Source organism: Chelonia mydas, chromosome 13, assembly GCF_015237465.2.
Source record: "Chelonia mydas isolate rCheMyd1 chromosome 13, rCheMyd1.pri.v2, whole genome shotgun sequence".
NCBI classification, from domain to species: domain Eukaryota; kingdom Metazoa; phylum Chordata; order Testudines; family Cheloniidae; genus Chelonia; species Chelonia mydas.
In genome coordinates this window covers 31,310,544-31,322,567 of record NC_051253.2, presented here as the reverse complement: position 1 = coordinate 31,322,567, position 12,024 = coordinate 31,310,544, and the positions used below count along the sequence as shown (strand labels likewise).

Genomic DNA, 12,024 nt, shown 5'->3' with positions numbered 1-12,024 from the left:
GTACTGGCAGCATGAGACCTCCAGCACATGTCCCCCCCACCTTAAAGACCCACATGATCACAGATTTTTTTTCCATACACATTATAAACAGGTTTCAGAGTAACAGCCGTGTTAGTCTGTATTGGCAAAAAGAAAAGGAGTACTTGTGGCACCTTAGAGACTAATCAATTTATTTGAGCATAAGCTTTCGTGAGCTACAGCTCACTTCATCGGATGCATACTGTGGAAAGTACAGAAGATCTTTTTATACACACAAACCATGAAAAAAATGGGCATTTACCACTACAAAAGGTTTTCTCTCCCCCCACCCCACTTTATTACCAGCAGGAGAGTGGGGTGGGGGGAGAGAAAACCTTTTGTAGTGGTAAGCACCCATTTTTTCATGGTTTGTGTGTATAAAAAGATCTTCTGTACTTTCCACAGTATGCATCCGATGAAGTGAGCTGTAGCTCACGAAAGCTTATGCTCAAATAAATTGGTTAGTCTCTAAGGTGCCACATTATAGACAGATGCATAAGGAGCTGGTTATCCTAATCCCTAATGTGATTTGGTGGTCTGTAGCAGACACCAACTAACATCCCCATCTGGTGCTTTATCTGTTATGACACTGATCCATGAGCATTCAGGATCATTTTCTTCTGAGCTGTCTGCGACTCGGAAATAGATATTGCCATCTTTCACACAGAGTGTCACCTTTTTGCCCACTCAATGCTCCCTAAATAAGATATAACCACTGATTTTCATCACGTGACTCAGCCCATCACATTTCAGTAATATCTGGCTGAAAGACAAAATAGTCTTTTATTCTCCGTATGAGGTAACTACAGGTATGTCTACATTGCTATATAAGCCCAGCGTTAGTGGGACTCAAGTTAGCTGACCATGGGTTACAGAACCCAGGGCTTGAGCATCTACTGATTGTCAACCCTACATCAGAATTTTCTAAACCATGCTTGAACCTGGGGCTCTGGCATCCACACGGTAGCACACAGACCTGAGTCAAACCAGCCATACCCCAGACTCCCTAGTGTCCTCCCGAAACATGGCTACTCTGGCCCTTTAACCATGGTGCACTGTGGAAAAACTTGCCCACTGTGCATGTTAAGAGGAAGTTTGAACAGCCTGCCAACACAGCCTGCTGAGTGGTCATTTTGGTCTGTGCACTCCCAGCTACCAGAGCCAGCAACATGGAGGAGGTGCCTTTCGAAGAACGTCTCTTGCTTGAGCTTTCACTCTTGTGTCAGGAAATGGACATAGCTTCCAGAGGTGCTGGTGGACATTTCGATGGCATTTGCTGACCCACCAAAGTCACCTGACAGAGCTTTTGAAGTAGGAGTACCCAGGCATGGCAGACTTGAACAAGCTGACACTGCTCACGACACTCAGTATAGCCACTGGAGCCCCCTACATAGACTGGCACTTTTGGCATAGGGCCACAAGCACAGACTGGTGGGGATCACATCATCATGCAGACTTAGGACAACCAGCAGTGGGTCCAGAACTTTCACATGGAAAAAACATTTCTGGAGTTTTGTGCGCAGCTTGCCCCCACCCTCCAGTGTAAAGACATGCATGAGAGTACTCTTGCCAGACCAGAAGCAGGTTGCTATAACCATCTGGCAGCTGGCTACCCCAGACTGTTACAGGTCACTTGCCAACCAATTTGATGTTGGGACGTTGACTTGGGTAAAGTGGTGGAGGAGGCTTCTGATGTACCTAACTGTATAGAGGAATAGTGCTTACTAATTCCTAATTGTCCCAGGTCATGTGTTTACCTTTATTTTAAATATACATTTTATGATGTGATGCAGTTATAGCAATAACCTTTCTTGATTACATAAGATGCTTTATTTATACATATGTATTATAAAAGTACAACATTCACCCCTTACCAGGCAGACCAGCTGCCATTACCACACCAACACCAGTAACAGAAACGTTTAAAAAAAAAAGTATATGAACAACAGTGAAGCCATGTACAATACAGAATCCCCCCACTGTTGCATGTCTCCTGGCCCCCCATTCTCCTTTCCCCATATGCCACACACTTGATACCAAGGGAGAGGGTGGAGACATCCACAGGGTAGGTGGTCAAGACAGAGGACTGCATGAGGCTAAGATGACCGGCCCAGCCACTCATGCGGCCCGACTGCATGGGCCGACCAGCCATGGAGTTTTCCAGGCTGTTTCTGGGGACTCAGGTTGTGGTGTGGGTGATACAGCAGGAGCCAGTACTCCTGCAGCCATCACCAATATCAGCAGCTCAAACAATTCTCTCTGCTGACTTGTCTTCCTTCCTTAGCCCCCATTCCTGTTCCAGGAATTGCAAACCTAGTGCCTATTTCTACGCTGAAACCCTGTCCTCAATCTGTGCAGCCAGCCTCAGCCTTTCCTCTCGGCATGCCTCTTCTCTAGCCATAAGTCTCTTTGTTTTTGACAATGGACCTGTTTGTTGGCCCTGTCCAGAAATCCAACTGTAAGTTCATCACGGAAACATATCTTGGAACAGTCTGGGAAGGTACATTAGGCCAGGCTTCTACTAAACTGTGGGCAAGCTGTGGAGGTGCTGCACGCAGTAGAGGTTGAAGAGTCTGGAACAGGATAAGAAAGAGAGGGTTATTGTCTCAAATAGCTCAGTGCAGGAGCACAGAAAAAATCCTTATGGAATTTCAAGGACATAAAATGTTGCTTTTCCAAACTGAACTTCAATACATTGTGAAGGGGATGCTTCAGAGCACAGACACTCCCTGGACACAGCCTGGTCAATCTCAGTGAAAGAAGTGCAGAGACAAATTAAAAATTCAAGCATTTTTTTGCTTTCTAAAAACACAAGAACTACTTGGGTGGGGGAGGAGGAGGAGAAGGGGCAGGGAGGCTGAGAGTGGCCTTGCTAAGAAAAAACTTTTTTTTTTTTTTTTTAATCATTTCCGGCCTTCCACATTTTGGAGAACATTGCCAATCAGGCACCACAAGAATGGTTAAGGGAGATGTTATTTCAAGCTGCAAGTGGGAAACATGCATTGTATGCAGCCAAAGTATTCAAACGTATAGTGACTAAACAGCATAGCTCTGAGTGGACTGGCCTGGTCAACTACCAAGGTGGTCCTGGAAAACTATGTCCTTCCACAAAAGGTGACTACCTAGAATTCCTGCTTCAGGAAAAGTGTGCATCTATCAGCACCTGGGAGTGGGTCAGAATTCATGAGGGAAACAGGATGCTGTGTTATCTTGCACCTGGCTTAGCCAGTTAAGATTGCATGCAAACACACAGAACTCAGTGGGTATCCCCCTTACACTTCCTCCCCCACCCCGGCACATTCCTAGACACATTTTCATACCTCACTCGAATTTGGGACAAATGCTTTTGTCATCTATGGACCGCATGTACTACCTTTACCTGAAATGGACTAGATTTGTGAATGGAACACATTTCTTCCCTGCCCCCTCCCACCCTTCACTGTTTCCAGGCAGCTCATTACACAACTGAGTGTTTACAGAGCAACCTACTTACAGATATGGCAGTGTAAGGTTATTTTAAAGACACAGGAACGCCATAGCAAAAATCTGTACCTTTCCAGTAAAAATTCACTTTCAACTCATTTGTACTGTTTGCATTTCCCAGTCACCATTTTGAACTCCATGTGGTTGTGCGCGCAGGGGGATGGGAGGTGGAGAAAGCCATGCCAGTGAGAGAATTCGCCATTAGAGGATACACGTTGCTAGCCAATTGGTTCATGTAACAGAAATCCCTCCTTCCTATATTAATAAACACTATAATGGAGTCAGAAACTTACCAGACTCCAGGCCGGCTTCTGTCCATCTGTATCTGCTACAGGCTCTGCGGTGGGCTGATCCTTAGGAAGGGGGACATCAAACAGCTCCACTAAGTATGGCCCCACAATGTCCTGCAGAAGAGCCTCATGTAAACTGGTTTCAGTAACAGAGTCACTTTGCCGGCCTCACTCCGCACCTGCTGCTGGCTCCTATCACTCCCCATGCCGGATTCTGGGGCCAGCAAGGTGCCATCTCAGCTGATTAGGTCTCATATACCACCACTGGCTGCATGCACGGTGCAGAGCCCAGCACTTGGTCAAATGCCTCAAAATGGGCACAACATCGGCAACTTGCCCAAGGTGCAGTTCTGGTCCCTGGTTTTCCTGTATTCACTCTTAAGATGGTTAATGCACGCCCTGCACTAGTCTGGTAAATTTGCCAGCTTCTTCACTATTCGCTGGTGTGTGAGATCGTTCCTGGTACTCTTATTGAAGTCCATTGTTCTTCTGGCCTCACACCAGAGATTTACCAAAATCTGGCTTTGCTCCTGTGAACAGCAAGCAGCACACTTTGCAAAAGGCTTGTTCTGCTCAGTCTCCATTGCAAACACAGAAGGCTCTCCGCAGCTCAGTGGTCAGAAGACAATGGAAGGCTAAATGCTGACTCACCGTGCTGCTGCAGTACACTCAGGGGGCTTGCTTCTGTTTTCAGTGGAGTCAATTGAGATTCTTGGGATTAAAAAGACAAAGGAAATTGGCCCATGGGATTGAGAGAAATTTATAGCAGACTCCCTGCTCCCGAAAGGGGGGGGGGGGGGGGGGGTGCTGCATCTACACTGCAAAGCTCCAGGATGTGACCCTACAACAGGCTCCGATTGTGCTAAGTGCTATACATGTTCCTGCCCTAAAGTGTTTACATCTTCTTAGCATAGAATAAAAGACAACACAAACCTGCAGCAAACAAATAGGTAGAGCAAGGACAAGGTAACAGAGAAACCATCATGTTTATTCAAATAACTAGTGGATGAGTCAGATTTGGGGTTGATTGGACAGACCTTGCAATGCAGGAGAGGGTTAAAATAGTCAATGACAGACAATGGAGGAGACAGAAGAAAGGGCAAGGAGGAAGGAACTTGCAGCAGAAGAGAAGTCACAGAAATTTAAGACTGGAAGGGACCTTGAGAAGTCATCAAGTCCAACCCACTGTGCTGTGGCAGGAACAAGTAAAACTAGACCATCCCTGACAGGTGTTGTCCAACTTGTTTTTAAAAAACTTCCAATGATGGGGACTCCACAACCTCCCTTGGAAGTCTATTCCAGAGCTTAACTACCCTTATAGTTAGAAAGTTTTCCTAATATCTAACCTAAATCTCCCTTGCTGTGTAATGTTAATTACACCTTGGAAAGTGAGGCTGCTTTCTGGAAAAGTCTGTCTTTAAAATCAAGTTCTGGCCAATTTGGAGCACTCACAGGCTGGGTCTCTCCTCTGCACACGCAAGCAGTCTCCCGTAAATTCCTCTAAGCCTCAAACACACTCTACAATAAGGTGCCCCACCCTTTCTTAAAGCGGGCAGCTTCAATCAAAATACAAATACCAAAAATGGAACAGTAAAACCAACACATCCAACTTAACACATCCAAATTAACTTCTAAATAAGTCTTGTAATATAAAATAATTTCAGCAGTTACTCCAGAGTCTTTACACTAACTTTACATATGGACTGTTAACCACTAAATGAGTCAACAGCAAGAGTCCTAGAAATCCAACCGCATTTGCTCCAACCCCTCAGACAGAGACAAACACCTACAAGGTCTCTGTCAAGCATTCTTACAACTACAATACCCACCTGCTGAAGTGAAGAAACAGATTGACAGAGCCAGAAGAGTACCCAGAAGTCATCTACTACAGGATAGGCCCAACAAAGAAAATAACGCCACTAGCCGTCACCTTCAGCCCTCGACTAAAACCTCTCCAATGCATCATCAAGAATCTACAACCTATCCTGAAGGACAACCCATCACTCTCACAGATCTTGAGAGACAGGCCAATCCTTGCTTACAGACAACCCCCCAACCTGAAGCAAATACTCACCAGCAACCACACATCACACAACAAAAACACTAACCCAGGAACCTATCCTTGCAACAAAGCCCGTTGCCAACTGTGTCCACATATCTATTCAGGGGACATCATCATAGGGCCTAATCACATCAGTGACACTATCAGGGGCTCGTTCACCTGCACACCTACCAATGTGATATATGCCATCATGTGCCAGCAATGCCCCTCTGCCATGTACACTGGTCAATCTCTACGTAAAAGAATAAATGGATACAAATCAGACGTCAAGAATTATAACAGTCAAAAACCAGTTGGAGAGCACTTCAATCTCTCTGGTCACTCGATTAGAGACCTAAAAGTAGCAATTCTTCAACAAAAAAACTTCAAAAACAGACTCCAACGAGAGACTGCTGAATTGGAATTAATTTGCAAACTGGATACAATTAACTTAGGCTTGAATAGAGACTGGGAGTGGATGGGTCATTACACAAAGTAAAACTATTTCCCCTTGTTTATTTCCCCCCTGCTGTTCTTGTCAACTGCTGGAAATGGCCCACCTTGATCATCACTACAAAGGTCCCCCCTCCCCGCTCTCCTGCTGGTAATAGCTCACCTTTCCTGATCACTCGTTACAGTGTGTATGGTAACACCCATTGTTTCATGTTCTCTGTGTATATAAAATTTCCCCACTGTATGCATCCAATGAAGTGAGCTGTAGCTCACAAAAGCTTATGCTCAGATAAATTTGTTAGTCTCTCAGGTGCCACAAGAACTCCTTTTCTTTTTGTATGGCAAAGTGGCTGCGATTTGGTTCTGTTAGAAGCTATCTTCTATTCTTAACTATGTTTAAGGTGACGTTACACAAGCGCTCTATCTTATATTCCACAAGGGATAAGGACAGCTACCCCTATAGATAGCAAAGTGTTCAGAATTCAGACTGAAAATATGGCACACTTTTTTTAAACAATTAGGGTAATTAACCATTGGAACAATTTACCAAAGTGGTGGAGTCTCCATCACTGGTCATTTTTAAATCAACACTAGATCTTTCTCTATTTCAAACAGGAATTATTTTGGGGAAGTTTTCTGGCCTGTGTTATAGGGGAGGTCAGACTAGATGATCACAATGGTCCCTTCTGGCCTTGGAATCTATTAATCTATAAAAGAGTGAAATGTGCACATACAGCAAGATAGGAACTCCCTTACAAAGTCAGGGACTTTTCAGACAGACTGCAGTCAGAGTAACAAGGTGGCTATAGCCGCTGAATCTGAGCAACACAGGTACTGTGAATTTGAGAGCTAACAAGGGTAGGAGTCAGAGAATGTGTGTTGTGTCTGTTACTGACTCGCTACCGGCAATCAGCAAGGGTTCCTTTCGGAAATTATGCCCGGAGATCACAATATAGCTGAAGAGTTGATATTCCAAGCTCTCTAAGATTCACATGCAGACTCCAATTTTACTTTACAAGTATTGTCAAGGAACACAGCACTAATTAAATAACAGAAGATGAAAGACTAGTACAAGCAGTTACATTATGTAATCATGATTCATGCTCCTTGCCCCTTTCCTGAAAAACAAAAGAGCGATCAAATAAAGGCAACTTTGTGGGTCATTTGTTCAAGGGGTTTCTGATACACAATCCTGCCTAAAATAAGCAGTTCACACTATTTTCAGACTCATGACTTTTTTGGTGCTTTGATGGACTGTTAAATTTATAGCATTGACTGCCCCCCATCAGCTGTTAGATCAGACCAAGGTCAACTTCAGACATATTTCAGGAGTTAGTGCACTACAAAAGTGTCATTGTCAATAAGTCTACTTAAACAGGGAGGGAGGGTGAGGACACAGGGGACATGGCAACCTTTATTTATTAAAAAAAACCCTCTATTGAACTGCTTTTCCACCTTTATAAAACCTCTAATAGCATGTTCAGAATCAGGGGAGCTCTAGCTCCAGGCAGTACCCTGGGGACTGGATGCTGTTTCCAGGAAAGGCTTATGAAGGCTGTGTGTTAAGAGCTGATGGAGAGCTACACAAAGGTAGGCATTTGTACTGCACACCACAAAGTTTTATTGATCCTTAAAAACCCAGGAACTATGGTTACATATTGTTGAGTTCCATTTAATGGTATCTCATCTGCAAACTATTACATACACAAGCTACACTAAAAGAACATTAAAGCTGCAGAGTCAATCCCTCAGATTATGAAGTGTCAGAATTAAGAACGCACAGACCATAAATTGACATCCTTATATATATTTTGATAGCCTAAATACATGATCCCTTACTTCTTTTTCCCCCCTAGGACCCTTTTCTCATTCAGTGCACAGGACAGACAGCACTCACTGAATGGGAAGCATCTCAGGAAAATCTTCTTAACTGTAAGAACAGTAGGACAATGGAAGAAACTGCCCAGGGAAGTGAGGAAGCTCCTTCACTGGAGGTTTTTCAAAGAGGCTGGATAACCATCTGTCTTAGATACAGACACAGTAAATCCTCAAAAAGAAAAGGAGTACCTGTGGCACCTTAGAGACTAACAAATTTATTTGAGCATAAGCTTTTGTGAGCTACAGCTCACCTCATCGGATGCATTCAGTGGAAAATACAGTGGGGAGATTTATATACGCAGAGAACATGAAACAATGGGTGTTACCATACACACTGTAACAAGATTCAGAGTAACAGCCTTGTTAGTCTGTATGAGCTGTAGCTCACGAAAGCTTATGCTCAAATAAATTGGTTAGTCTCTAAGGTGCCACAAGTACTCCTTTTCTTTTTACCGTAACAAGAGTGATCAGGTAAGGTGAGCTATTACCAGCAGGAGAGCGGGGGAGGAGGGGAGAAACCTTTTGTTGTGATAATCAAGGTGGGCCATTTCCGGCAGCTGACAAGAACGTCCGAGGAACAGCACTGGGGATATATGCCATCATGTGCCAGCAATGCCTCTCTGCCATGTACATTGGCCAAATTGGACAGTCTCTACATAAAAGAATAAATGGACACAAGTCAGACGTCAAGAATGATAACATTCAAAAACCAGTCAGAGAACACTTCAATCTCTTTGGTCACTCGATTACAGACCTAAAAATGGCAATTCTTCAACAAAAAAACTTCAAAAACAGACTCCAACGAGAGACTGCTGAATTGGAATTAATTTGCAAACTGGATACAATTAACTTAGGCTTGAATAAAGACTGGGAGTGGATGGGTCATTACACAAACAATTTCCCCATGTTTATTCCCCCCACACTGTTCCTCAGACGTTCTTGTCAACTGCTGGAAATGGCCCACCTTGATTATCAGTACAAAAGGTCTTTTTCCCCCCGCTCTCCTGCTGGTAATAGCTCACCTTACCTGATCACTCTCGTTACAGTGTGTATGGTAACACCCATTGTTTCATGTTCTCTGTGTTTATAAATCTCCCCACTGTATTTTCCATTGAATGCATCTGATGAAGTGAGCTGTAGCTCATGAAAGCTTATGCTCAAATAAATTTGTTAGTCTTCAAGGTGCCACAAGTACTCCTTTTCTTTTTGCAGATACAAACAAACACGGCTACTACTCTGAAACCTGACAATAAATCCTGTGTCTTTGCAAGGGGCTAGACTAGATGACCCTTGTGGTCCCTTCTAACCCTATGGTTCTAGTCAATATTTAGCTTCATCATTCAAATCCTTGTTTACCACATGCCATTCAAACCCTGATTTGAATAATACCACCTAACACTTTTCACCAGTGGATTTCAAACAACTCTACAAAAGGTCAGTACCATTATCCACACTTTACAGATCTGAAATAGAATTTTTAATAGTCTCAAGGTCTTTTCTACAGCACTAATCACTGTAGCATCTAAGTGTTTCACAAACATTAAGGAATTTATCTTCAAAATGATCCTGTGAGCTCAGATAGTATTATCCCCATTTTACAGATGAGAAACTGAGGCACAGACATGTCAAGTGTCTGCTAAATCTAGGTGCCCAATTTGAGATGCCCATGGCCTCATTATTTTTCCAGAGATCTTAGCATTTCATAGCACTTTCAATATTCAGCACACCGTTCCTTGACTTCAGTTACAGTTGTGAGTGCTCAGCATTTCTGCAAAAAAGATGCCAGGTGTCTCAAGCTGGACATGCAAAAGAAGTGAAACGTGATTAGTGCCACCTATCAGAAGTTTGGTGGAAGTGCCTTACCCAGCATATCACAAACTTTGTGGCAGGGGCAGGGGCAGACTCCAATTCTCCAGGGTGGCATGCAACTGCCCTAACTATGACACCATCCTTCCTTTCTGTCCTGAAAAACACTGCTTCATTTGTTGTATACCTTTAATTTCTGCAACAACTGAGGCAAGGGCCTTACAGACAACAGCCCCCTTATCTACACAACTGATTCCCAATACCATTCACCATCCTGTACACTTCCACAATGCACAGTCTAATCCACGTAGCAATAGGAAGCTCTGCACCCTTGGCATTTCAGCTGGAAGGATACAAAAACAGGGAATGATCTTTTGGGAACCATGGAAAGAAGCGTTCACTTTTGGGATAAATGATTCTGCAGTTATGCGCACCACCTTGTCCTCATGAAACACTCAGTAAGGCTCCTGTATACAAAGTGCCGCCAGCTCCAACACTCATCTGGCGGACATGATGGCATCAGGAAGCAAGATGTGACAGACAAAAAATGTTGACACTGACATCAAAAGGTAGAAGGGGGTTTGATCAGGGCTCTCCATTACCAGGGGCAGGTACCATGTTGGAAAAAAAAAGCGGCCTGATAACTGGCTTGGCTAAATCAGACTGTACTAAGAAATCTGTCTACCTGGGCGTTCTCTGCCAGAGAGCATCATACTACTAAGAGCAGACATCTGACATGCCGTGGTGCTGAGTTAGAGACCTTCGCCAAAACCTTCTTGGAGAAAATCCAAGATATACAGGAATTCAGGTTATCTTGGATTTGTCTTGTGGTCCTGGCACCATCCCCACAATTTGGTCAAGAAAAAGTATGCTTTCTAAGTTGATGCTTTTCTAGAAGAAAGAATCTCCTGATGACTCTGGAGGAAAAGCCCAACAATACTAGTGCTTCCCTTTCAATAACCAGGCTACTAGGTGTAACTTGATCAGGTCCAGATGAAAGAGGACCCTGGGAGAGGAAGTCTTGTCTCTTTGGGAGCTGTAGTGGCGACCACAATCTCAGCTGTGTTAGATCTGAAAACCAGGGTCTCCATGGCCAATGTGGGGTTACCAGTATAACTGTTGCCTGCTCTCGTTTTATCATCTGGAACGCCTTCCCTAATAATGGGTAGGAAGGAAAAGCACAGAGGAGGCCCTGCAGCCATCGGTGCAATAGGGCATCTGTTCTCATGGACCTGGGGATGCGCTCATGCTGTTTGCAAATAGGTCGGTTGAGAGCAGGACAAAAAAATCAGACAGGAAATTATCTCAAAGCCTTCCTGATTCAGGCACACTCAGTTGTTCACCTTGATCCTGCTGAGCTGGGCCATCTTCTGGTTCAGGTCTCCCTTTATTTGAACTGCCTTGAGGGAAAGGGGAGAATGCTCTGCCCACTGCATAATTTCTATTGCTTCAAGATGAAGTTCTTGGCTTCTTGTTCCCCCCCGGTTGTTCACTTATGCGATCATGGTCGTGTTGTCTGACTGAATCAGGATGTGGCTTTCCTCTAGGCTGGACTGAAATCATCATAGCGCCAGCTTGACAGCTTTTATTTCTGAGAGGTTTATGCTATTTGTCCTTTCTTCCAGATTCTGCCCCAGGTGTGCTCCGCAGCCCTCCAGGGCTGGCATCGGTTGTGAGGACCAAGGGATCTGGAAAGCATATGACCACACATTTGCCATTTCAGGAGTTAGTCACCTGTGACAGAATCTTTACTTGATCTTTCCTGCATTCTGGGGAGCTGTCCCATGCTTCTAGGACGTAGCTTAGAAAGCACCCGATGTGTAATTGCATCCATGGAGCGATCTGTCTGCATGTTACTAGGAGGCTTAATAGCTGAAGGCTCAGTGCTATGATGGGCCTCTTGCAGCTCCGAAACAGAAAGAGGAGATTCTGAATCTTCTGGAACCTTCCTAGAGATTGATAAATCCTTGCTAATGAGGTGTCTATGTCCATCCCCAAGTGGATTATTTTGGTGGAAGAAATCAAAGAGCTTTTCTTGATATTGACAATAAAGCC

At 44.1% G+C, this 12,024-nt stretch overlaps 1 protein-coding gene and 1 long non-coding RNA gene across 8 annotated transcripts in view; both read right to left on the bottom strand.

Moving 5' to 3' along the window:
• Positions 1 to 12,024, bottom strand: part of MMP24 (matrix metallopeptidase 24) — a 161,271-nt gene that overhangs the window by 135,981 nt on the left and 13,266 nt on the right. For 2 of the 7 annotated variants that reach the window (XR_006285487.1, XR_006285486.1), the window contains exons 3-4: positions 3,795 to 4,502; positions 1,830 to 2,591 (exon numbers count right to left, since the gene is read on the bottom strand). The exons of the other annotated variants lie outside the window; for them this stretch is intronic. The gene's annotated coding sequence lies outside the window, so the exon portion shown is untranslated. Of the gene's footprint in view, positions 1 to 1,829; positions 2,592 to 3,794; positions 4,503 to 12,024 lie in introns of those variants that run through there. 7 annotated transcript variants of the gene reach the window in all.
• Positions 7,727 to 8,465, bottom strand: LOC119567828. The gene is made up of 2 exons (XR_005227812.2): positions 8,408 to 8,465; positions 7,727 to 8,352 (listed from the first exon to the last, which is right to left on the bottom strand). It is a non-coding gene; the product is annotated as an uncharacterized LOC119567828 (long non-coding RNA).